Genomic DNA, 24,493 nt, shown 5'->3' with positions numbered 1-24,493 from the left:
ATTCTCGCTGACCTGTCCCTGCTTCCTGCAGGCTTTCGCCTCCCAAAAGTAATAATCCATTAATAGAAACATAAACACGATTAGATGTCTCATGTCCAATACAACATTTAAAACCCTAGCAGGAAACCACTTTTGAGGTCTGGGGAAATGGAACACATCGATTTTGGGTGTAGTTACACTTTTAGGCAAGTGTGCGCTTGTGAAGACCTTTGTTTGCTAAGGTGTTGCTGTAGCGCTCATGTGATTTTCATGGGAGTTTGCAAAACAAATGGCCACTGGATTGATGCAAATAATCATGATATAATTCTGCCAGGCTGGCATAGGCTACTTTGCAAAGTTAACATTTGATTGAGAAGGTTTTTGTAAGCCTCTTTCTTCTACTACAAGAAGGTTATCATGAGTCTCATTGCCAACGGGTTGCACAAAGTGTAGACGTGTACAAAATCTCCTTGAGTTATTTCCTTAGTTCAAAGCATTTTTGAATATTGTTGAATTCTCGTTTAATGTCTGTATTTCGTGATTCCGTAGTGTGTCATTGTATTTTATAGGGCCCTAACCATGAAGTTGTCATAAGTATGAACCTAGGATATGCCCCCAAGAGTGAAATATATGGTCAGAAAATGCAAGCAAGGTTTGAGCTTTCAGTGTGTCATGTTGGGTGATATATCTCTGTCCCCCAAAGAGTAGGCGTGCATACGCTGACTTTAGTGTACCAAGAGATTGCCTTTCACATTGGGCCATGGTTTCAGCCTGAACATGCCTGATCTCATTCCGATCTCGGAAGCTAAGATATCTGGCCTGGTTAGTACTTGGATGGAGACCTGAACAGCCTATAGGTGCTGGGGTGAAGTTTCTTTGTTCCAGCAGAGGGTTCTCTATGTCATGTGATAACCCCTTTATTTATCACCCTAATGCTAGCCTTTTATTGACCAAATGCAGTTTGTTAGTGCTTCTCCATGCCCTGTCTGATCAAATCAAATAGTTTGGACATGCGCTTAATTCTCAAAACTAGGCAGTATTCAGCATTTCTTTTAGGCTTGGAGATGTTTGTAGTCCACAAATTCTGTAAACTTCAAAAATATATAAATAAATAAATAAATAAATAAATAAATAATTCCTTGCTGACTGCTTGTCCCTGGGTTTCCTGCAGGCTTCGCTCTCAAAAGTACACCTATTTAATAGAATATAACACGATTAGATGTCTTGTATGTCCACTATAACATTTAAAACCCTAGCAGGAAACCACTTTTGAGGTCTGAAAATGAAGACATATCGATTTTTTTGGGGTAAAGACACTTTTTTTTAGGTAAGTAAAGCCAGGAAGAGACCTTGTTTGCCATGCAGGCCATGTAGCGCCATGTGATTGGGCGGAGTTTGCAAAACAAATGGCCACTGGATTGATGCAAATAATCATGATATACCCCGCTAGGCTGGCATAGGCTACTTTGCAGTTAACATTTGATTGAGAAGGTTTTTGTAAGCTCTTCCTTCTGCATGCATAAGAAGGTTATCATGAGCCTTATCACAACGGCTGGGCTGTATGTAGGACGCAGCATGTAAACTCCTTGAGTTGATTTCTCCTTAGTTCAACACTAGCTTTATTGCTGAATTTCTCGGTTTAATGTCCGCATTTGATCCTGTGTGTGCGCCATTGTATTTTATAGGCCCCAGTCCATGGTTGTCATAAGCATGAACCTAGGATATGCCCCCCAAGATGGAAAATATGGTCAGGAAAATGCAAGCAAGGTTTGAGCTTTCAGTGTGTCAAGGTGACATATCTCTGTCCCCAAAGAGTAGGCGACATGTTGATTTTATATAGTGTAACAAGAGATTGTTTTCGCTGATGGCCATACTTCAGTTTGAATACGCCCGATCTCGTCCGATCTCGGAAGCTAAGCAGGGTCGAGCCTGGTTAGTACTTGATGGGAGACCGCCTGGGAATACCAGGTGCTGTAAGCTTTTTGCTCCAGCAGAGGGTTCTCTTGTGTCATGCGTGGAGCAACTCCCTTTATTTATCACCCTAATAATGTTGTGTCTTTTTATTGACTAAATGCAGTTTGTTAGTGCTTCCATGCCCTGCCCTGATCAAATCAAATAATGGACAATGCGTTTACCTCAAAATCTAGGCAGTGCATTCAGCATTTCTTTTTAGGCTTGGAGATGTTTGTAGTCCATTAGGCCCTGTAAAATCCCCCCAAAAAAAAAAAAAATAAATAAAAAAAATAATAATTCCCGTTGACCGTTTTGTCCCTGCTTCTGCAGGCTTTCGCTCTCAAAAGTACACCTATTTAATAGAAATATAACACAATTAGATGTTCTATGTCCAATACAACATTTAAAACCCTAGCAGGAAACCACTTTTTTGAGGTCTGGGGAAAATGGAAGACATATCGATTTTGGGGTGTAGTTACACTTTTAGGCAAGTGTGCGCCAGGAAGAGACCTTTGTTTGGTTAGCGGTGTTGCTGTAGCGCTCATGTGATTGCGGAGTTTGCAAAACAAATGGCCACTGGATTGATGCAAATAATCATGATATAATTCTGCCAGGCTGGCATAGGCTACTTTGCAGTTAACATTTGATTGAGAAGGTTTTTGTGGAAGCCTTCCTTCTCTACCACAAGAAGGTTATCATGAGCCTCATCGCCAACGGCTACACAAAGTGTAGACGTGCATGTAAAATGCATGCATGTAAAATCTCCTTGAGTTGATTTCCTCCTTAGTTCAAAGCATTTTTGAATATTGTTGAATTTTCGGTTTAATGTCTGTATTTCGTGATTCCGTGTGGGCGCTAGGATATGCCCCCAAGAGTGAAATATATGGTCAGGAAATGCAAGCAAGGTTTGAGCTTTTCAGTGTGTGTCACAAGGTGGACATTTCTCTGTCCCCCAAAGAGTAGGCGACACGTTGACTTTATATAGTGTACCAAGAGATTGCCCTTTGCTTACGGCCATACCAGCCGGAATACGCCCGATCTCGTCCGATCTCGGAAGCTAAGCAGGGTCGGGCCTGGTTAGTACTTGGATGGGAGACCGCCTGGGAATACCAGGTGCTGTAAGCATTTTGCTCCAGCAGAGGGTTCTCTTGTGTCATGCGTGGAGCAACTCCCTTTTATTTATCACCCTAATAATGTTGTGTCTTTTTATTGGACTAAATGCAGTTTGTTAGTGCTTCCATGCCCTGCCCTGATCAAATCAAATAATGGACAATGCGTTTACCTCAAAATCTAGGCAGTGCATTCAGCATTTCTTTTAGGCTTGGAGATGTTTGTAGTCCATTAGGGCCCTGTAAAATCCCCCAAAAAAAAAAATATAAATAAATAAATAAATAAATAATTCCCCGTTGACCGTTTGTCCCTGCTTCTGCAGGCTTTCGCTCTCAAAAGTACACCTATTTAATAGAAATATAACACGATTAGATGTTCTATGTCCACGACAACATTTAAAACCCTAGCAGGAAACCACTTTTGAGGTCTGGGGAAAATGGAAGACATATCGATTTTGGGGTGTAGTTACACTTTTTAGGCAAGTGTGCGCCAGGAAGAGACCTTTGTTTGGTTAAGCGGTGTTACTGTAGCGCTCATGTGATTGCAGAGTTTGCAAAACAAATGGCCACTGGATTGATGCAAATAATCATGATATAATTCTGCCAGGCTGGCATAGGCTACTTTGCAGTTAACATTTGATTGAGAAGGTTTTTGTGGGAAGCCTTTCCTTCTCTACCACAAGAAGGTTATCATGAGCCTCATCGCCAACGGCTACACAAAGTGTAGACGTGCATGTAAAATCTCCTTGAGTTGATTTCCTCCTTAGTTCAAAGCATTTTTGAATATTGTTGAATTTCGGTTTAATGTCTGTATTTCGTGATTCCGTGTGTGCGCTGTATTTTATAGGGCCCTAGTCCATGAAGTTGTCATAAGTATGAACCTAGGATATGCCCCCCAAGAGTGAAATATATGGTCAGGAAATGCAAGCAAGGTTTGAGCTTTTCAGTGTGTGTCACAAGGTGGACATATCTCTGTCCCCCAAAGAGTAGGCGACACGTTGACTTTATATAGTGTACCAAGAGATTGCTTTTCGCTAACGGCCATACCAGCCTGAATACGCCCGATCTCGTCTGATCTCGGAAGCTAAGCAGGGTCGGGCCTGGTTAGTACTTGGATGGGAGACCGCCTGGGAATACCAGGTGCTGTAAGCTTTTTGCTCCAGCAGAGGGTTCTCTTGTGTCATGCGTGGAGCAACTCCCTTTATTTATCACCCTAATAATGTTGTGTCTTTTATTGGACTAAATGCAGTTTGTTAGTGCTTCCATGCCCTGCCCTGATCAAATCAAATAATGGACAATGCGTTTACCTCAAAATCTAGGCAGTGCATTCAGCATTTCTTTTAGGCTTGGAGATGTTTGTAGTCCATTAGGGCCCTGTAAAATCCCCCCAAAAAAAAAATATATAAATAAATAAATAAATAAATAAATAATTCCCCGTTGACCGTTTGTCCCTGCTTCTGCAGGCTTTCGCTCTCAAAAGTACACCTATTTAATAGAAATATAACACGATTAGATGTTCTATGTCCACGACAACATTTAAAACCCTAGCAGGAAACCACTTTTGAGGTCTGGGGAAAATGGAAGACATATCGATTTTGGGGTGTAGTTACACTTTTAGGCAAGTGTGCGCCAGGAAGAGACCTTTGTTTGGTTAAGCGGTGTTGCTGTAGCGCTCATGTGATTGCGGAGTTTGCAAAACAAATGGCCACTGGATTGATGCAAATAATCATGATATAATTCTGCCAGGCTGGCATAGGCTACTTTGCAGTTAACATTTGATTGAGAAGGTTTTTGTGGGAAGCCTTTCCTTCTCTACCACAAGAAGGTTATCATGAGCCTCATCGCCAACGGCTACACAAAGTGTAGACGTGCATGTAAATGCATGCATGTAAAATCTCCTTGAGTTGATTTCCTCCTTAGTTCAAAGCATTTTTGAATATTGTTGAATTTCGGTTTAATGTCTGTATTTCGTGATTCCGTGTGGGCGCTAGGATATGCCCCCCAAGAGTGAAATATATGGTCAGGAAATGCAAGCAAGGTTTGAGCTTTTCAGTGTGTGTCACAAGGTGGACATTTCTCTGTCCCCCAAAGAGTAGGCGACACGTTGACTTTATATAGTGTACCAAGAGATTGTCCTTCGCTTACGGCCATACCAGCCTGAATACGCCCGATCTCGTCCGATCTCGGAAGCTAAGCAGGGTCGGGCCTGGTTAGCACTTGGATGGGAGACCGCCTGGGAATACCAGGTGCTGTAAGCATTTTGCTCCAGCAGAGGGTTCTCTTGTGTCATGCGTGGAGCAACTCCCTTTTATTTATCACCCTAATAATGTTGTGTCTTTTATTGGACTAAATGCAGTTTGTTAGTGCTTCCATGCCCTGCCCTGATCAAATCAAATAATGGACAATGCGTTTACCTCAAAATCTAGGCAGTGCATTCAGCATTTCTTTTTAGGCTTGGAGATGTTTGTAGTCCATTAGGGCCCTGTAAAATCCCCCCAAAAAAAAAAATATATTAATAAATAAATAAATAAATAAATAATTCCCCGTTGACCGTTTGTCCCTGCTTCTGCAGGCTTTCGCTCTCAAAAGTACACCTATTTAATAGAAATATAACACGATTAGATGTTCTATGTCCACGACAACATTTAAAACCCTAGCAGGAAACCACTTTTGAGGTCTGGGGAAAATGGAAGACATATCGATTTTGGGGTGTAGTTACACTTTTAGGCAAGTGTGCGCCAGGAAGAGACCTTTGTTTGGTTAAGCGGTGTTGCTGTAGCGCTCATGTGATTGCGGAGTTTGCAAAACAAATGGCCACTGGATTGATGCAAATAATCATGATATAATTCTGCCAGGCTGGCATAGGCTACTTTGCAGTTAACATTTGATTGAGAAGGTTTTTGTGGGAAGCCTTTCCTTCTCTACCACAAGAAGGTTATCATGAGCCTCATCGCCAACGGCTACACAAAGTGTAGACGTGCATGTAAAATCTCCTTGAGTTGATTTCCTCCTTAGTTCAAAGCATTTTTGAATATTGTTGAATTTCGGTTTAATGTCTGTATTTCGTGATTCCGTGTGTGCGCGCTGTATTTTATAGGGCCCTAGTCCATGAAGTTGTCATAAGTATGAACCTAGGATATGCCCCCCAAGAGTGAAATATATGGTCAGGAAATGCAAGCAAGGTTTGAGCTTTTCAGTGTGTGTCACAAGGTGGACATATCTCTGTCCCCAAAGAGTAGGCGACACGTTGACTTTATATAGTGTACCAAGAGATTGCTTTTCGCTTACGGCCATACCAGCCTGAATACGCCCGATCTCGTCCGATCTCGGAAGCTAAGCAGGGTCGGGCCTGGTTAGTACTTGGATGGGAGACCGCCTGGGAATACCAGGTGCTGTAAGCTTTTGCTCCAGCAGAGGGTTCTCTTGTGTCATGCGTGGAGCAACTCCCTTTTATTTATCACCCTAATAATGTTGTGTCTTTTATTGGACTAAATGCAGTTTGTTAGTGCTTCCATGCCCTGCCCTGATCAAATCAAATAATGGACAATGCGTTTACCTCAAAATCTAGGCAGTGCATTCAGCATTTCTTTTTAGGCTTGGAGATGTTTGTAGTCCATTAGGGCCCTGTAAAATCCCCCAAAAAAAAAAATATATATAAATAAATAAATAAATAAATAATTCCCCGTTGACCGTTTGTCCCTGCTTCTGCAGGCTTTCGCTCTCAAAAGTACACCTATTTAATAGAAATATAACACGATTAGATGTTCTATGTCCACGACAACATTTAAAACCCTAGCAGGAAACCACTTTTGAGGTCTGGGGAAAATGGAAGACATATCGATTTTGGGGTGTAGTTACACTTTTTAGGCAAGTGTGCGCCAGGAAGAGACCTTTGTTTGGTTAAGCGGTGTTGCTGTAGCGCTCATGTGATTGCGGAGTTTGCAAAACAAATGGCCACTGGATTGATGCAAATAATCATGATATAATTCTGCCAGGCTGGCATAGGCTACTTTGCAGTTAACATTTGATTGAGAAGGTTTTTGTGGGAAGCCTTTCCTTCTCTACCACAAGAAGGTTATCATGAGCCTCATCGCCAACGGCTACACAAAGTGTAGACGTGCATGTAAATGCATGCATGTAAAATCTCCTTGAGTTGATTTCCTCCTTAGTTCAAAGCATTTTTGAATATTGTTGAATTTCGGTTTAATGTCTGTATTTCGTGATTCCGTGTGGGCGCTAGGATATGCCCCCAAGAGTGAAATATATGGTCAGGAAATGCAAGCAAGGTTTGAGCTTTTCAGTGTGTGTCACAAGGTGGACATTTCTCTGTCCCCCAAAGTAGGCGACACGTTGACTTTATATAGTGTACCAAGAGATTGTCCTTCGCTTACGGCCATACCAGCCTGAATACGCCCGATCTCGTCCGATCTCGGAAGCTAAGCAGGGTCGGGCCTGGTTAGTACTTGGATGGGAGACCGCCTGGGAATACCAGGTGCTGTAAGCATTTTGCTCCAGCAGAGGGTTCTCTTGTGTCATCGTGGAGCAACTCCTTTTATTTATCACCCTAATAATGTTGTGTCTTTTATTGGACTAAATGCAGTTTGTTAGTGCTTCCATGCCCTGCCCTGATCAAATCAAATAATGGACAATGCGTTTACCTCAAAATCTAGGCAGTGCATTCAGCATTTCTTTTAGGCTTGGAGATGTTTGTAGTCCATTAGGGCCCTGTAAAATCCCCCAAAAAAAAAAAAAAAATATAAATAAATAAATAAATAAATAAATAATTCCCGTTGACCGTTTGTCCCTGCTTCTGCAGGCTTTCGCTCTCAAAAGTACACCTATTTAATAGAAATATAACACGATTAGATGTTCTATGTCCACGACAACATTTAAAACCCTAGCAGGAAACCACTTTTGAGGTCTGGGGAAAATGGAAGACATATCGATTTTGGGGTGTAGTTACACTTTTTAGGCAAGTGTGCGCCAGGAAGAGACCTTTGTTTGGTTAAGCGGTGTTGCTGTAGCGCTCATGTGATTGCGGAGTTTGCAAAACAAATGGCCACTGGATTGATGCAAATAATCATGATATAATTCTGCCAGGCTGGCATAGGCTACTTTGCAGTTAACATTTGATTGAGAAGGTTTTGTGGGAAGCCTTTCCTTCTCTACCACAAGAAGGTTATCATGAGCCTCATCGCCAACGGCTACACAAAGTGTAGACGTGCATGTAAAATCTCCTTGAGTTGATTTCCTCCTTAGTTCAAAGCATTTTTAAATATTGTTGAATTTCGGTTTAATGTCTGTATTTCGTGATTCCGTGTGTGCGCTGTATTTTATAGGGCCCTAGTCCATGAAGTTGTCATAAGTATGAACCTAGGATATGCCCCCCAAGAGTGAAATATATGGTCAGGAAATGCAAGCAAGGTTTGAGCTTTTCAGTGTGTGTCACAAGGTGGACATATCTCTGTCCCCCAAAGAGTAGGCGACACGTTGACTTTATATAGTGTACCAAGAGATTGCTTTTCGCTTACGGCCATACCAGCCTGAATACGCCCGATCTCGTCCGATCTCGGAAGCTAAGCAGGGTCGGGCCTGGTTAGTACTTGGATGGGAGACCGCCTGGGAATACCAGGTGCTGTAAGCTTTTGCTCCAGCAGAGGGTTCTCTTGTGTCATGCGTGGAGCAACTCCCTTTTATTTATCACCCTAATAATGTTGTGTCTTTTTATTGACTAAATGCAGTTTGTTAGTGTTTCCATGCCCTGCCCTGATCAAATCAAATAATGGACAATGCGTTTACCTCAAAATCTAGGCAGTGCATTCAGCATTTCTTTTAGGCTTGGAGATGTTTGTAGTCCATTAGGGCCCTGTAAAATCCCCCAAAAAAATATATAAATAAATAAATAAATAAATAAATAATTCCCCGTTGACCGTTTGTCCCTGCTTCTGCAGGCTTTCGCTCTCAAAAGTACACCTATTTAATAGAAATATAACACGATTAGATGTTCTATGTCCACGACAACATTTAAAACCCTAGCAGGAAACCACTTTTGAGGTCTGGGGAAAATGGAAGACATATCGATTTTGGGGTGTAGTTACACTTTTTAGGCAAGTGTGCGCCAGGAAGAGACCTTTGTTTGGTTAAGCGGTGTTGCTGTAGCGCTCATGTGATTGCGGAGTTTGCAAAACAAATGGCCACTGGATTGATGCAAATAATCATGATATAATTCTGCCAGGCTGGCATAGGCTACTTTGCAGTTAACATTTGATTGAGAAGGTTTTTGTGGGAAGCCTTTCCTTCTCTACCACAAGAAGGTTATCATGAGCTCATCGCCAACGGCTACACAAAGTGTAGACGTGCATGTAAAATCTCCTTGAGTTGATTTCCTCCTTAGTTCAAAGCATTTTTGAATATTGTTGAATTTCGGTTTAATGTCTGTATTTCGTGATTCCGTGTGTGCGCTGTATTTTATAGGGCCCTAGTCCATGAAGTTGTCATAAGTATGAACCTAGGATATGCCCCCCAAGAGTGAAATATATGGTCAGGAAATGCAAGCAAGGTTTGAGCTTTTCAGTGTGTGTCACAAGGTGGACATATCTCTGTCCCCCAAAGAGTAGGCGACACGTTGACTTTATATAGTGTACCAAGAGATTGCCTTTCGCTTACGGCCATACCAGCCTGAATACGCCCGATCTCGTCCGATCTCGGAAGCTAAGCAGGGTCGGGCCTGGTTAGTACTTGGATGGGAGACCGCCTGGGAATACCAGGTGCTGTAAGCTTTTGCTCCAGCAGAGGGTTCTCTTGTGTCATGCGTGGAGCAACTCCCTTTTATTTATCACCCTAATAATGTTGTGTCTTTTATTGGACTAAATGCAGTTTGTTAGTGCTTCCATGCCCTGCCCTGATCAAATCAAATAATGGACAATGCGTTTACCTCAAAATCTAGGCAGTGCATTCAGCATTTCTTTTTAGGCTTGGAGATGTTTGTAGTCCATTAGGGCCCTGTAAAATCCCCCAAAAAAAAAATAAAAAAAAATAATAATAATTCCCCGTTGACCGTTTGTCCCTGCTTCTGCAGGCTTTCGCTCTCAAAAGTACACCTATTTAATAGAAATATAACACAATTAGATGTTCTATGTCCACGACAACATTTAAAACCCTAGCAGGAAACCACTTTTGAGGTCTGGGGAAAATGGAAGACATATCGATTTTGGGGTGTAGTTACACTTTTTTAGGCAAGTGTGCGCCAGGAAGAGACCTTTGTTTGGTTAAGCGGTGTTGCTGTAGCGCTCATGTGATTGCGGAGTTTGCAAAACAAATGGCCACTGGATTGATGCAAATAATCATGATATAATTCTGCCAGGCTGGCATAGGCTACTTTGCAGTTAACATTTGATTGAGAAGGTTTTTGTGGGAAGCCTTTCCTTCTCTACCACAAGAAGGTTATCATGAGCCTCATCGCCAACGGCTACACAAAGTGTAGACGTGCATGTAAAATGCATGCATGTAAAATCTCCTTGAGTTGATTTCCTCCTTAGTTCAAAGCATTTTTGAATATTGTTGAATTTCGGTTTAATGTCTGTATTTCGTGATTCCGTGTGGGCGCTAGGATATGCCCCCCCCAAGAGTGAAATATATGGTCAGGAAATGCAAGCAAGGTTTGAGCTTTTCAGTGTGTGTCACAAGGTGGACATTTCTCTGTCCCCCAAAGAGTAGGCGACACGTTGACTTTATATAGTGTACCAAGAGATTGCCCTTCGCTTACGGCCATACCAGCCTGAATACGCCCGATCTCGTCCGATCTCGGAAGCTAAGCAGGGTCGGGCCTGGTTAGTACTTGGATGGGAGACCGCCTGGGAATACCAGGTGCTGTAAGCATTTTGCTCCAGCAGAGGGTTCTCTTGTGTCATGCGTGGAGCAACTCCCTTTTATTTATCACCCTAATAATGTTGTGTCTTTTATTGGACTAAATGCAGTTTGTTAGTGCTTCCATGCCCTGCCCTGATCAAATCAAATAATGGACAATGCGTTTACCTCAAAATCTAGGCAGTGCATTCAGCATTTCTTTTTAGGCTTGGAGATGTTTGTAGTCCATTAGGGCCCTGTAAAATCCCCAAAAAAAAAAAAAATATATAAATAAATAAATAAATAAATAAATAATTCCCCGTTGACCGTTTGTCCCTGCTTCTGCAGGCTTTCGCTCTCAAAAGTACACCTATTTAATAGAAATATAACACGATTAGATGTTCTATGTCCACGACAACATTTAAAACCCTAGCAGGAAACCACTTTTGAGGTCTGGGGAAAATGGAAGACATATCGATTTTGGGGTGTAGTTACACTTTTTAGGCAAGTGTGCGCCAGGAAGAGACCTTTGTTTGGTTAAGCGGTGTTGCTGTAGCGCTCATATGATTGCGGAGTTTGCAAAACAAATGGCCACTGGATTGATGCAAATAATCATGATATAATTCTGCCAGGCTGGCATAGGCTACTTTGCAGTTAACATTTGATTGAGAAGGTTTTTGTGGGAAGCCTTTCCTTCTCTACCACAAGAAGGTTATCATGAGCCTCATCGCCAACGGCTACACAAAGTGTAGACGTGCATGTAAAATGCATGCATGTAAAATCTCCTTGAGTTGATTTCCTCCTTAGTTCAAAGCATTTTTGAATATTGTTGAATTTCGGTTTAATGTCTGTATTTCGTGATTCCGTGTGGGCGCTAGGATATGCCCCCCCCAAGAGTGAAATATATGGTCAGGAAATGCAAGCAAGGTTTGAGCTTGTCAGTGTGTGTCACAAGGTGGACATTTCTCTGTCCCCCAAAGAGTAGGCGACACGTTGACTTTATATAGTGTACCAAGAGATTGCTTTTCGCTTACGGCCATACCAGCCTGAATACGCCCGATCTCGTCCGATCTCGGAAGCTAAGCAGGGTCGGGCCTGGTTAGTACTTGGATGGGAGACCGCCTGGGAATACCAGGTGCTGTAAGCTTTTGCTCCAGCAGAGGGTTCTCTTGTGTCATGCGTGGAGCAACTCCCTTTTATTTATCACCCTAATAATGTTGTGTCTTTTTATTGGACTAAATGCAGTTTGTTAGTGCTTCCATGCCCTGCCCTGATCAAATCAAATAATGGACAATGCGTTTACCTCAAAATCTAGGCAGTGCATTCAGCATTTCTTTTTAGGCTTGGAGATGTTTGTAGTCCATTAGGGCCCTGTAAAATCCCCAAAAAAAAAAAAATATAAATAAATAAATAAATAAATAAATAATTCCCCGTTGACCGTTTGTCCCTGCTTCTGCAGGCTTTCGCTCTCAAAAGTACACCTATTTAATAGAAATATAACACGATTAGATGTTCTATGTCCACGACAACATTTAAAACCCTAGCAGGAAACCACTTTTGAGGTCTGGGGAAAATGGAAGACATATCGATTTTGGGGTGTAGTTACACTTTTTTAGGCAAGTGTGCGCCAGGAAGAGACCTTTGTTTGGTTAAGCGGTGTTGCTGTAGCGCTCATGTGATTGCGGAGTTTGCAAAACAAATGGCCACTGGATTGATGCAAATAATCATGATATAATTCTGCCAGGCTGGCATAGGCTACTTTGCAGTTAACATTTGATTGAGAAGGTTTTTGTGGGAAGCCTTTCCTTCTCTACCACAAGAAGGTTATCATGAGCCTCATCGCCAACGGCTACACAAAGTGTAGACGTGCATGTAAAATCTCCTTGAGTTGATTTCCTCCTTAGTTCAAAGCATTTTTGAATATTGTTGAATTTCGGTTTAATGTCTGTATTTCGTGATTCGCTGTATTTTATAGGGCCCTAGTCCATGAAGTTGTCATAAGTATGAACCTAGGATATGCCCCCCAAGAGTGAAATATATGGTCAGGAAATGCAAGCAAGGTTTGAGCTTTTCAGTGTGTGTCACAAGGTGGACATATCTCTGTCCCCCAAAGAGTAGGCGACACGTTGACTTTATATAGTGTACCAAGAGATTGCTTTTCGCTTACGGCCATACCAGCCTGAATACGCCCGATCTCGTCCGATCTCGGAAGCTAAGCAGGGTCGGGCCTGGTTAGTACTTGGATGGGAGACCGCCTGGGAATACCAGGTGCTGTAAGCTTTTGCTCCAGCAGAGGGTTCTCTTGTGTCATGCGTGGAGCAACTCCCTTTTATTTATCACCCTAATAATGTTGTGTCTTTTTATTGGACTAAATGCAGTTTGTTAGTGCTTCCATGCCCTGCCCTGATCAAATCAAATAATGGACAATGCGTTTACCTCAAAATCTAGGCAGTGCATTCAGCATTTCTTTTAGGCTTGGAGATGTTTGTAGTCCATTAGGGCCCTGTAAAATCCCCCCCCAAAAAAAAAAATATATAAATAAATAAATAAATAATTCCCCGTTGACCGTTTGTCCCTGCTTCTGCAGGCTTTCGCTCTCAAAAGTACACCTATTTAATAGAAATATAACACGATTAGATGTTCTATGTCCACGACAACATTTAAAACCCTAGCAGGAAACCACTTTTGAGGTCTGGGGAAAATGGAAGACATATCGATTTTGGGGTGTAGTTACACTTTTTAGGCAAGTGTGCGCCAGGAAGAGACCTTTGTTTGGTTAAGCGGTGTTGCTGTAGCGCTCATGTGATTGCGGAGTTTGCAAAACAAATGGCCACTGGATTGATGCAAATAATCATGATATAATTCTGCCAGGCTGGCATAGGCTACTTTGCAGTTAACATTTGATTGAGAAGGTTTTTGTGGGAAGCCTTTCCTTCTCTACCACAAGAAGGTTATCATGAGCCTCATCGCCAACGGCTACACAAAGTGTAGACGTGCATGTAAATGCATGCATGTAAAATCTCCTTGAGTTGATTTCCTCCTTAGTTCAAAGCATTTTTGAATATTGTTGAATTTCGGTTTAATGTCTGTATTTCGTGATTCCGTGTGGGCGCTAGGATATGCCCCCCAAGAGTGAAATATATGGTCAGGAAATGCAAGCAAGGTTTGAGCTTGTCAGTGTGTGTCACAAGGTGGACATTTCTCTGTCCCCCAAAGAGTAGGCGACACGTTGACTTTATATAGTGTACCAAGAGATTGCTTTTCGCTTACGGCCATACCAGCCTGAATACGCCCGATCTCGTCCGATCTCGGAAGCTAAGCAGGGTCGGGCCTGGTTAGTACTTGGATGGGAGACCGCCTGGGAATACCAGGTGCTGTAAGCTTTTGCTCCAGCAGAGGGTTCTCTTGTGTCATGCGTGGAGCAACTCCCTTTTATTTATCACCCTAATAATGTTGTGTCTTTTTATTGGACTAAATGCAGTTTGTTAGTGCTTCCATGCCCTGCCCTGATCAAATCAAATAATGGACAATGCGTTTACCTCAAAATCTAGGCAGTGCATTCAGCATTTCTTTTAGGCTTGGAGATGTTTGTAGTCCATTAGGGCCCTGTAAAATCCCCCAAAAAAAAATATATAAATAAATAAATAAATAATTCCCCGTTGACCGTTTGTCCCTGCTTCTGCAGGCTTTCGCTCTCAAAAGTACACCTATTTAATAGAAATATAACACGATTAGATGTTCTATGTCCACGACAACATTTAAAACCCTAGCAGGAAACCACTTTTGAGGTCTGGGGAAAATGGAAGACATATCGATTTTGGGGTGTAGTTACACTTTTTAGGCAAGTGTGCGCCAGGAAGAGACCTTTGTTTGGTTAAGCGGTGTTGCTGTAGCGCTCATGTGATTGCGGAGTTTGCAAAACAAATGGCCACTGGATTGATGCAAATAATCATGATATAATTCTGCCAGGCTGGCATAGGCTACTTTGCAGTTAACATTTGATTGAGAAGGTTTTGTGGGAAGCCTTTCCTTCTCTACCACAAGAAGGTTATCATGAGCCTCATCGCCAACGGCTACACAAAGTGTAGACGTGCATGTAAAATCTCCTTGAGTTGATTTCCTCCTTAGTTCAAAGCATTTTTGAATATTGTTGAATTTCGGTTTAATGTCTGTATTTCGTGATTCCGTGTGGGCGCGCTGTATTTTATAGGGCCCTAGTCCATGAAGTTGTCATAAGTATGAACCTAGGATATGCCCCCCAAGAGTGAAATATATGGTCAGGAAATGCAAGCAAGGTTTGAGCTTTTCAGTGTGTGTCACAAGGTGGACATTTCTCTGTCCCCCAAAGAGTAGGCGACACGTTGACTTTATATAGTGTACCAAGAGATTGCCCTTCGCTTACGGCCATACCAGCCTGAATACGCCCGATCTCGTCCGATCTCGGAAGCTAAGCAGGGTCGGGCCTGGTTAGTACTTGGATGGGAGACCGCCTGGGAATACCAGGTGCTGTAAGCATTTTGCTCCAGCAGAGGGTTCTCTTGTGTCATGCGTGGAGCAACTCCCTTTTATTTATCACCCTAATAATGTTGTGTCTTTTTATTGGACTAAATGCAGTTTGTTAGTGCTTCCATGCCCTGCCCTGATCAAATCAAATAATGGACAATGCGTTTACCTCAAAATCTAGGCAGTGCATTCAGCATTTCTTTTTAGGCTTGGAGATGTTTGTAGTCCATTAGGGCCCTGTAAAATCCCCCAAAAAAAAATAAAAAAATAATAATAATTCCCCGTTGACCGTTTGCCCCTGCTTCTGCAGGCTTTCGCTCTCAAAAGTACACCTATTTAATAGAAATATAACACAATTAGATGTTCTATGTCCACGACAACATTTAAAACCCTAGCAGGAAACCACTTTTGAGGTCTGGGGAAAATGGAAGACATATCGATTTTGGGGTGTAGTTACACTTTTTTAGGCAAGTGTGCGCCAGGAAGAGACCTTTGTTTGGTTAAGCGGTGTTGCTGTAGCGCTCATGTGATTGCGGAGTTTGCAAAACAAATGGCCACTGGATTGATGCAAATAATCATGATATAATTCTGCCAGGCTGGCATAGGCTACTTTGCAGTTAACATTTGATTGAGAAGGTTTTTGTGGGAAGCCTTTCCTTCTCTACCACAAGAAGGTTATCATGAGCCTCATCGCCAACGGCTACACAAAGTGTAGACGTGCATGTAAATGCATGCATGTAAAATCTCCTTGAGTTGATTTCCTCCTTAGTTCAAAGCATTTTTGAATATTGTTGAATTTCGGTTTAATGTCTGTATTTCGTGATTCCGTGTGGGCGCTAGGATATGCCCCCCCAAGAGTGAAATATTTCAGGAAATGCAAGCAAGGTTTGGCTTTTCAGTGTGTGTCACAAGGTGGACATTTCTCTGTCCCCCATAGGCGACACGTTGACTTTATATAGTGTACCAAGAGACCTTACGGCCATACCATATACGCCCGATCTCGTCCGATCTCGGAAGAGGGTCGGGCCTGGAAATGGGAGACCGCCTATGGTCTGCATTTTGCTCCAGCAGAGGGTTCTCTTGTGTCATGCGTGGAGCAACTCCCTTTTATTTATCACCCTAATAATGTTGTGTCTTTTTATTGACTAAATGCAGTTTGTTAGTTTCCATGCCCTGCCCTGATCAAATCAAATAATGGACAATGCGTTTACCTCAAAATCTAGGCAGTGCATTCAGCATTTCTTTTTTTGGAGACTCAATGTCTGTAGTCCCCCAAAGAGTAGGCGACACGTTGACTTTATATAGTGTACCAAGAGATTGCCTTTCGCTTACGGCCATTACCAGCCTGAGTACGCAATTCCTGATTGGAGAAGTGACGACAGGTGCGAGTGTTTGAGCTGTGAGTGAGTGTTTGCTGGAGAGTGTTTGCTCGAGAGCTATTTTTGTTAATTAATTGGTTTTTGCAATATAATTTATTATTTTCTTCAGTTGAATAGTTTAAAGTTTGGTTAGTCTTCCCCCTTGCAGTTTTTCTGCTTGGGGGAGAGGTTTTTTTGGATTCATTTTTTACTATGACGGACAACAAGGAAAAGACAAACGGAATGGACAAAGACAACGAAAAGGCGCAACGGAAGAAAAATGAAGATAACGAAGGAGTGAAATATGGAAAAGAATACACGGTGGCAATTGTGTTGGAAGGAGAAGACAAAGTGACGACAATGGATGCCGAATGAAAGGAGAAAAGAAGTACGAAATTACGATGAGAAATGAAAGAGGAAAATAACGGTTAATGGATGGATTGCGAATAAAGGACACAAGGATTCTGGCGAGAGATATTAATGTGAAGGAATTGGTGGTGTCTTTTATGAATCTCCCAGTATACGTAGAAGATGGTGTGATAGTGGGCAAGCTGAGAAGCTGGGGAGTGGAGGCCGTCTCGGAGATAAGGAGGAGAGTTTGGCCAGGAACGGAGGTGGTTGACGGGACACTTTTCTGCAAGGTCAAGTTCACAGAAAAAGTGACATCATTACCTTATTCTACAAGAATTGAGACGTTGGAGGGAGCAGAATATTTCAGCGTCATTCATGACAAACAGGTCAGAGTGTGTCGTATGTGTATTCAACCCGGGCACATAGTTAAAGACTGCCCGGAATTTAGGTGTTTTAAGTGTGGCAATCATGGACACTATGCGAGAGAATGTGATGGAGAGAAGGAAAGGAATTTTTGTGGTGGATGCAGAAAGAGAGTGGCGGAGTACAACTGTGGAGAGGATAAGGCTGAAGAGGGGAGTCAAACAATATTCGAGGAAGCAGTGGTATTGTCGCAAGAAGGAGAAGAAGATGGAGGAGAGGACGTGGTGGAAGGTGGAGAGACGGAAGAAGGACCAGAAGATAAATGAAATTGGGAGCAGTATGGACTCAGAAATAAGAAGAGGGAGTTTTCAGGAGGGGGGGGTGGACTGGGGGAAGCACGGGGACTCACAGGTTTTGGGGGAAAGCACAGCACTAACAAGTAGCTCGGGGGTGAAGAAATGGAGGTGGTTATGGAGTTGATGACAATACCAGAGACGGCGATGAGCACGGGGAGCACAACGACTATACCAGAAGTGGAGATGAATACGGGGAGCACAACGGAGGTGGATGCCAAGAGTGGGAGTTGGCTGGATAACATGGACTTGGAGGAGATATCGGACACGGATGATGGGGCAAAGATGGAAAGAACGAGGGAAGGATACAGGAAAAGGAAAGCGGTGGGGAGAGAAAGGGTGGAAGAAGAAAGAAACTGGATAACAGGTAGAGGATAATTAAATTATATTTTATTATTTTATTATTTATTAGAATGGTCAATATAATGTCAATAAATGCAAATGGTTTGAGAACAATAGGAAAATTAAATAGAATAGTCCAAATGAAGAATTCAGATATTGTATGTATTCAAGAAACACACTGGGATAATGTTTGTGTTTTAGAAGTTAAAAAAATATGGAGGGATTTTATTTATGTAAACAATGGCAGAGGGAATTCAAGTGGGGTTGCAATTTTATTAAGGAAGGATGTAGTAGAAAATGTGAAGAAGATATATAATGATAATAATGGGAGGATTTTAATTTTGGATTTTGAATATATGAATAGGGTTTTTAGGATTATAAATATTTATGCGCCGAATAATGAGATAGAGCGAAGGAATTTATTTTTAGAATTAGGGAAATTGTGCAAGGATAACTGTATTTTAGTTGGGGATTTTAATGTTAAAATGAATAGATTAGATCTGTCAAGGGGAGCTATTTTTAGAAGTGACGTATCGAGGGGGGTTTTAAGGAAGATTATGTGTGATTATGTGTGATTGATATATGGAGAGATGAGAACCCGAACAAGAGAGGATTTTCTAGAAGGCAGGTGGTTTTAGGGGAGTTGAAACGGACACGGATAGATCTGGTTTTAGTAAATGAAGGGTTAAGGAATTTTATGAAGGATATTAATTATATTTTTACAACTTTTAGTGATCATGCTGGGTTAACATTTTCGGTGGGGTTAGATAAAGAAAGGAAAGGGGGGGGGGGTATGGTGCATGAATGCAGGGTATCTAGGTGATGAAGAATATGGAATACAGCTTAAATCTTTGATAGAACATTAAATGGAGGATAAGCAAAAAGGGAATGATAAGTGCCAGTGGTGGGAAAATGTAAAGAAAAAAATTAAAGGTTTTAGTATTAGATATGCAAGGAAGAAGAGGAGTAGGATGACAAGAGAATAACATTTTTTTAAGAGAAAAATTGAATGAAGAAATGAGGAAATGTGATATTAATCCTATTTATAATATTGAAAGGTTTTTAGATTTAAAGGCACAATTGAGCAAATGTGAAATAGATAAGTGTAAGGGGGCATCTATTAGAAGTAGGGCAAAGTATGTGTTGGAAGGGGAGAAATGCACGTCTTTTTTTCTTGGTTTAGAGAGAACTAAACAGACGAAATCATATATTAGTGAGAGAAAATGTAAAGGGTGAAGTGGTAAATGATTATGTTGAGATATTAGAAACCGTACAGAATTTTTATAAGGATGTATTTAAGAAAGGGGAGGTGGATGAGGGGTGTGTAAAGGAGATTTTAGGTAGTGTGGATGTACAAATTGGTGTTGAGGATAAGCAAAGATGTGATAGGAAGATAACAGTGGATGAAGTGAAAGATGCAATTAAGGGTTTACAAATAAATAAAAGTCCTGGAGTAGATGGACTAATTGCAGAGTTTTATAAAATGTATGAAAGTTTTTTAGCACCGATTTTAATGGAAGTGTATCAATATATGGAAGATAATAATACTGTTTCAGACTCCATGGTGACAGGGCTGATATCGATTTTATATAAAAATAAGGGGAGCAAATTAAAATTGGAGATTTATAGGCCAATTAGTTTATTAAACTCAGATTATAAGATTTTAGCTAAGATATTGGCAAATAGGATGAAGATGGTTTTAAATGATATTATAGCACCTACACAAAAGTATAGTGTGCCTGGAAGAGACATAGCTGATACTATTATTACACTTAGAGATGTGATAAATAAAATGAATAGTGATAAGAGAGGGGGAATTGTTTTAAGTATAGATTTTAATAAAGCTTTTGACAGGGTGGAACATGATTTTATGTTTAGGGTACTGGAAAAATATGGGTTTGGAAACAGAATAATAGGATGGATAAAGTTATTATATAGAAAGGCAAAAAGTAGGGTAAAATGTAATGGGGTTTTAACAGATTATTTTATTCTTGAGAGATCGGTGAGGCAGGGGTGCCCTTTATCAGCATTATTGTATGTTTTATCGGTAGAACCCTTAGCGGCATACCTTAAAAAATATAATTTTATAAATTGTGTAGAGATTCCGCAAGGAGGTTTTAGTTTAATTCATCAATATGCAGACGATACCACAGTAACAGTTAGAGATGAGGGAAGTGTTAAAAGGGTGATGGAGTGTTTTAAAGTATATGAGCAAGCCTCAGGAGCAAAAGTGAATATGGAGAAGTCAGTAATAATGTATGTTGGGAAGATTAATGAGGGGACTTTTCCTTTTAAAATGGTAAATTATTATTTTAAGGTGTTAGGTGTGTTTTTAGGGGTGAAGGAACAGGAAGCTAGGGATCTGACATGGAGTGGTGTGATAAATAAAGTTAGAAAGGTGGTAAATATGTGGAGGGGGAGGTCTTTAAAATTAAAAGGGAAAGTAATAGTTGTAAATTCCTTGCTGATGTCAATTTTTATTCATGTCATGAATGTTTTAGACGTACCAGAATGGGTTTTATCGGAAATAAATAAGATTTTAGTTGATTTTTTATGGGATGGGAAAGGTGCGAAAATGTATTTTAAAACTTTGATTGCAGGTTATGAGGAGGGAGGTTTGAAGTTGGTGGATTTAAATGTGAGGAAAAAAGCAATTAGAGTCAAAATGGTACGTAAATATTTATATGGTGAATTAGATTATGGATGGAAAATATTTTTAAGGAGTATTTGCAGGAGGTTGGGAGGATGGGAGACAATGGCTTATTGATGTGTATGAAAAAGGAAATGTTAAGTAATATACCTTTGTTTTATAGAGAAGTGTTTGAGGCTTGGGGGGAGTTTTTACCAAATATTTATTATGAGTGTACCATTTTAGACAATATTTTAAATCAGCCAATTTTTTAAAATCCCAAGATACAGTATAATAATAAGATGTTGTTTTGTAAATATTTTATGAGGGCTGGGATGAGACAGATTGGGGACATTTTATGAGGTCATTCCGGGGTTCCTTCCATGTCAGGCAATATTTGATAATGTGGATGAAGAAAATGATGAAATAGGTAGAACTACTGTGGAGAACATGTATAAGAGAATATTAGGATGTCTCCCTGTGGAGTGGGGTGTTTTAATAAATAAAGAGGTGGCTACAAGAGCTAAGGGTTTACCGGTTTTATATTATGAAAGTAATGGGAAGAAGTATGATTTGCCAGGTTTGAAAGTTAAAAAGGTTTATGAAAAATGTATTTTAAGAGAGATAAAAACTCCTGCTTCGGAAAAAGTGTGGTCTAGGGTGTTTGTAAATATAGATTTGAAATCAATATGGAAGAATGTAAATGTAAAATATAATTCTATAGAATGTGAAGACAATGATTTTAAATTGAAACATAATAGGATTTTTACGAACGTGGTTTTACATCAAATAAATAGAGACGTTAAAAGAGAATGTGATATTTGTGGTACGGGGGTGGAAAATTTTATGCACTTTTTTGTTGAATGTAGTAGATTAGAAGAGTTTCGTAAGTTTTTAAAGGGGATTTTAGTACAACATTGGGGAGAAGAGATTGTTGCTGGGGTTGAGTGGAGGAGGTTGTTTCTTTTTGGTTTAACTGGGAAAAGCAAAGTTTTTAATTTTAATTTGATGAATTTTGTTCTTAGTCATGCCAGATACGCTATAAGACTAAGAAGGAAATTTGGGACATTATGAAGGGAAAATTGTGAGTGTGGAGGTTTTATTTAGAAGTATTCTAGAGAAAGATATAGAAGTAATATATAAATATGGTGGATGTAATTTTGAAAAATTGTTTGTGTGGGGGAGCACTTTTATTGAAATTGAGTCGAATGGAAAACTTGGTTTTAATTATTAATTGTTTTTTGTGGATGATTGGGGTTTTAATAGGTTTTCTTTCCTTTTCTTTTTTGATTTTGTAAAAGGATGAATTGTTCATCCTTTTTATAATTGATTGAATGTTGGAAATATTATGTGTTTTTTTCATAATAAAATATATATTTTTTTAAAGTACGCTTGATCTCGTCTGATTTCGGAAGCGAAGCAGGATCGGACCTGGTTAGTACAAGGATGGGAGACTGCCTGGGAATACCAGGTGTTGTAAGCTTTTTGTCACTGCCTTGTGGCTGAATTTAATCACTTCCGGTTGCTTCAGGAAGCTTAGAATCAACACAGGTAGACCTCATAGTGGCCTGATGGATTGTCATCGAAGACAGGTTCATAAGGCAATATTAACCCACATAGGCTCGAGGTTGAATTTAGGGGAGCAGGCAATGTTTTCCTATAAGGAGAGATGTCATTGTAATCTGTGAGACCAAAAAACCCTGATTTACTGTTAAGGGTTAGTGCCACACGGTCAAGGTTAGGCTTGCACAGATCGGGAGGACCTCAGGAATATACCTGAGGTCAAATTGTGCTTCTCACCCTAACGGTTCTCTCACTGTCATCCAAAAGCAAATGACATTTAGGGCTAGGCTTAATTTTGGGCCTACTTTTTTCACGGTCGCTGCACTCAGAGTGAGCTCCGGTCAAGCGGGGCATCTCGTTGAACTCGGCACGGCCTTGAGAATATGGAAATGCCATTGCAGGCTCTGTGTGTCTTTAAGCACCACACTTTGTCACTCCATCCTTGCTGTGTGTGTGTGTGTGTGTGTGTGTGTGTGTGTGTGTGAGAGAGAGCTTTTCTTTGAAATCTGTTGGGAAAATGTTTATACAACTTCATGGACTAGGGCCCTATAAAATACAGCCCGCCCACACGGAATCACGAAATACAGACATTAAACCGAAATTCAACAATATTCAAAAATGCTTTGAACTAAGGAGGAAATCAACTCAATCCCCTCAACTTGTTAGAAAATCCATTCATTTGCCCAAGTGAATCATAAGACATGAACAAAATGCATCAGTGATTCGTATTTTTACGCAACTTTCAGAAACTGCACAGGACTGCCCAGTTTCCCTGCGCATGCCTGCGGAGCGCGTGCATGTCGACACTTTTTGTAGCCGTTGGCGATGAGGCTCATGATAACCTTCTTGTGGTAGAGAAGGAAAGGCTTCCCACAAAAACCTTCTCAATCAAATGTTAACTGCAAAGTAGCCTATGCCAGCCTGGCAGAATTATATCATGATTATTTGCATCAATCCAGTGGCCATTTGTTTTGCAAACTCCGCAATCACATGAGCGCTACAGCAACACCGCTTAACCAAACAAAGGTCTCTTCCTGGCGCACACTTGCCTAAAAAAGTGTAACTACACCCCAAAATCGATATGTCTTCCATTTTCCCCAGACCTCAAAAGTGGTTTCCTGCTAGGGTTTTAAATGTTGACGTGGACATAGAACATCTAATCGTGTTATATTTCTATTAAAAAGGTGTACTTTTGAGAGCGAAAGCCTGCAGAAGCAGGGACAAACGGTCAACTGGGGATTTTTTTTTTGGGGGGGGGGATTTTACAGGGCCCTAATGGACTACAGACATTGACAGTCTCCAAGCCTAAAAAGAAATGCTGAATGCACTGCCTAGATTGAGGTAAACTGCATTGTCCATTATTTGATTTGATCAGGGCAGGGCATGGAAGCACTAACAAACTGCATTTAGTCCAATAAAAAGACAACATTATTAGGGTGATAAATAAAAGGGAGTTGCTCCACACATGACACAAGAGAACCCTCTGCTGTAGCAAAATGCAAACTTCAGCAAACTTAACATGTGTAAATATTTGTATGAACATAACAAGATTCAACAACTGAGACAAACTGAACCAGTTCCACAGAAATGACTAACAGAAATGGAATAATCAAAATCAATGGTCAAAATCAAAAGTAACAGTCAGTATCTGGTGTGGCCATCAACTGCATTAAGTACTGCAGTGCGTCTCCTCATGGACGGCACCAGATTTGCCAGTTCTTGCTGTACCTTGTTACCCCACTCTTCCACCTAGGTACCTGCAAGTTCCCAGACATTTCTGGGGGTAATGGCCCTAGCTCTCACCCTCCGATCCAACAGGTCCCAGATGTGCTCAATGGGATTGAGATCCGGGCTCTTCGCTGACCATGGCAGAACACCGATATTCCTGTCTTGCAGGAAATCATGCACAGAACGAGCAGTATGGCTGGTGGCATTGTCATGCTGGAGGGTCATGTCAGGATGAGCCTGCAGGAAGTGTACCACATGAGGGAGGAGGATGTCTTCCCTGTAATACACAGCGTTGAGACTGCCTGCAATGACAACAAGCTTAGTCCGATGAAGCTGTGACACACTGCATCAGACCATGACGGACCCTCCACTTCCAAATCGATATCGCTCCAGAGTACAGGCCTCGGCGTAATGCTC

At 41.1% G+C, this 24,493-nt stretch overlaps 12 non-coding genes and 1 pseudogene across 12 annotated transcripts; all 13 read left to right on the top strand.

Annotated features, from left to right (window-relative positions):
• The first annotated feature begins 1,839 nt into the window (after window positions 1-1,839).
• On the top strand, window positions 1,840-1,959 carry LOC127930869 (uncharacterized; annotated as a pseudogene).
• Window positions 1,960-2,938: 979 nt separating this feature from the next.
• On the top strand, window positions 2,939-3,057 carry LOC127930867 (5S ribosomal RNA). The gene has a single exon (XR_008139635.1). It is a non-coding gene; the product is annotated as a 5S ribosomal RNA (ribosomal RNA).
• A 1,017-nt stretch (window positions 3,058-4,074) lies between these two features.
• On the top strand, window positions 4,075-4,193 carry LOC127930866 (5S ribosomal RNA). The gene has a single exon (XR_008139634.1). It is a non-coding gene; the product is annotated as a 5S ribosomal RNA (ribosomal RNA).
• A 987-nt stretch (window positions 4,194-5,180) lies between these two features.
• Window positions 5,181-5,299, top strand: LOC127930868 (5S ribosomal RNA). Its single transcript, XR_008139636.1, has one exon. It is a non-coding gene; the product is annotated as a 5S ribosomal RNA (ribosomal RNA).
• A 1,024-nt stretch (window positions 5,300-6,323) lies between these two features.
• Window positions 6,324-6,442, top strand: LOC127930861 (5S ribosomal RNA). The gene has a single exon (XR_008139630.1). It is a non-coding gene; the product is annotated as a 5S ribosomal RNA (ribosomal RNA).
• A 984-nt stretch (window positions 6,443-7,426) lies between these two features.
• On the top strand, window positions 7,427-7,545 carry LOC127930865 (5S ribosomal RNA). Its single transcript, XR_008139633.1, has one exon. It is a non-coding gene; the product is annotated as a 5S ribosomal RNA (ribosomal RNA).
• Window positions 7,546-8,566: 1,021 nt separating this feature from the next.
• Window positions 8,567-8,685, top strand: LOC127930877 (5S ribosomal RNA). Its single transcript, XR_008139645.1, has one exon. It is a non-coding gene; the product is annotated as a 5S ribosomal RNA (ribosomal RNA).
• Window positions 8,686-9,701: 1,016 nt separating this feature from the next.
• On the top strand, window positions 9,702-9,820 carry LOC127930875 (5S ribosomal RNA). The gene has a single exon (XR_008139643.1). It is a non-coding gene; the product is annotated as a 5S ribosomal RNA (ribosomal RNA).
• A 980-nt stretch (window positions 9,821-10,800) lies between these two features.
• Window positions 10,801-10,919, top strand: LOC127930863 (5S ribosomal RNA). The gene has a single exon (XR_008139632.1). It is a non-coding gene; the product is annotated as a 5S ribosomal RNA (ribosomal RNA).
• A 995-nt stretch (window positions 10,920-11,914) lies between these two features.
• LOC127930874 (5S ribosomal RNA) lies at window positions 11,915-12,033 on the top strand. Its single transcript, XR_008139640.1, has one exon. It is a non-coding gene; the product is annotated as a 5S ribosomal RNA (ribosomal RNA).
• A 1,014-nt stretch (window positions 12,034-13,047) lies between these two features.
• LOC127930872 (5S ribosomal RNA) lies at window positions 13,048-13,166 on the top strand. The gene has a single exon (XR_008139638.1). It is a non-coding gene; the product is annotated as a 5S ribosomal RNA (ribosomal RNA).
• A 984-nt stretch (window positions 13,167-14,150) lies between these two features.
• On the top strand, window positions 14,151-14,269 carry LOC127930860 (5S ribosomal RNA). Its single transcript, XR_008139629.1, has one exon. It is a non-coding gene; the product is annotated as a 5S ribosomal RNA (ribosomal RNA).
• A 1,013-nt stretch (window positions 14,270-15,282) lies between these two features.
• On the top strand, window positions 15,283-15,401 carry LOC127930862 (5S ribosomal RNA). Its single transcript, XR_008139631.1, has one exon. It is a non-coding gene; the product is annotated as a 5S ribosomal RNA (ribosomal RNA).
• The last annotated feature ends 9,092 nt before the right edge of the window (window positions 15,402-24,493 follow it).

This window comes from Oncorhynchus keta, chromosome 6 (genome assembly GCF_023373465.1).
Source record: "Oncorhynchus keta strain PuntledgeMale-10-30-2019 chromosome 6, Oket_V2, whole genome shotgun sequence".
Lineage (NCBI taxonomy): Eukaryota > Metazoa > Chordata > Actinopteri > Salmoniformes > Salmonidae > Oncorhynchus > Oncorhynchus keta.
This window is presented reverse-complemented; position numbering and strand designations above follow the sequence as displayed.